A 1,786-nucleotide genomic window follows, 5' to 3' on the forward strand; every position below is an offset into this window, starting at 1 on the left:
TAACCAAGTATCCGGTGAGATAACGTACAAAGTGTTCAGGAGTAATAATCCCCATGGTTTCGTGTAACGGAAAACGCCGCTTATATAAAAATATATAAAGAAAGGCGACTTTTATTTACCAACAACCATAAAACAAAAAGTTTTGAGTTTTGGAAAACTCAAAAAAATTTATACTTTTGGATAGGAGGGTCGTCGTATGGTAATGGCGGGCCCCATTTTGGCTGTCTGCTGTCCCATGGACTAGAAGTCAGTTGAATATCACTGACGAGACTCTGCAAGCATTCCTGCTTTTTATATTTATCAACGTTGACGTTACTTTGTGGCTTTAAATGGACTATAACGATCTACTAACTTAGCATGTTGTCTGATCTCTCCATCTGCAATTTGAGGAGATTGTATTATTGATTGCATCCAATGGTGTGAAAACCAATTCTACAAAAATGCTATTCATGACAAATCTCCCTCTTGCCAGTTCATCAACTTTTGCGTTTCCTTCAATGTTCCGATGTTCTGGCAACACTTCTTCGCTACTTCTTCTACTTAGTAACGATTTTAAATTTAATAATACACACCTTGACTTGTATGAAGGAAACGAAGAAATGTCATTTGAATGCGTCCAAGTCTACTGATGTGGCACTGATGATAAGACCTCCAAATAAAGACGGCATACTCTAGATTAGGTCGTGCAGGCGGGGTAAATAGTAACTTTAAAGTGTATAGATCCGTAAAATCAGCAGCAAAACGCAGAATGAAGGTACGGTTAAAATAGAGTACGATTTTGGGATGATGAAATTCAAATAAATAAGAAACTTAGTTAACTATGAAAAGTGGCATTAAAGGTTACTCCTAATCACCCAAATCAGAAATTGCATTAAAGAGGTTATTCTCTCTTAAGCGGACACCTAAAGGATTGAAAAATGGGAGCGCTTATGAGGGGGTTTTGTGATATATAGAGGTGCCCGTTAGGAGAGATTAAACTGTATTTAGACGCGAGTTCTTTATAAATATGAGATAGAGGTTAAATACCTAGACTTGGAAAATGATATCGAAAAATTAAAATTTTTTAATATTAGGTGCGCAACTAAGTTCTCGCTGTGTTTTTGATGAAAATACAACTTTATTCTGAAAAAAAAAATGGTTACAAGTGAATCATTGAAAGTATTGCCCATTACTGGCCACTACTTTTTCCCGTCTTTCTGGTAGATCTCGTATGCCATCGCGGTAGAACTGTTCATCTTTTGAGGCTATCCTCGGATCAAGCCTTTTTTTGATGTCTTCATATGAATGGAACTGCTGGTCAGCTAAACCATGTACCATCGATCGGAACAGGTGATAATTGGACGACACAATATCTGGAGAATATGGCGGGTGGGGTAGGATTTCCCATTTCAATGTTTCCAGGTAGGTTTTAACGGGTTTGGCAACGTGAGGCCGAGCGTTGTCATGCTGTAGAATCACTTTTTCATGCCTCTCCGCGTATTGCGGCCGCTTCTCGGGCAGTGCTCGGCTCAATCGCATCAATTGAAGTCGATACCGATCCCCAGTGATGGTTTCGTTTTCGCTTGGTTTTGACATTTCATAATAAATAACACCAACTTGGTCCCACCAAATACATAGCATAACCTTCGCACCGTGAATATTATTCCGAGGCGACGACGTACAAGCATGACCGGGCAGTTCCCATGACTTCCTTTCCTTTGGATTGCTGTAATGAATCCATTTTCATCACCCGTCACGAAGCGATTAAGAAAACTCTTTCTTTTTTGCCGCTGGAGCAGTTGTTCAC

Source organism: Anastrepha obliqua, chromosome 1, assembly GCF_027943255.1.
Source record: "Anastrepha obliqua isolate idAnaObli1 chromosome 1, idAnaObli1_1.0, whole genome shotgun sequence".
Lineage (NCBI taxonomy): Eukaryota > Metazoa > Arthropoda > Insecta > Diptera > Tephritidae > Anastrepha > Anastrepha obliqua.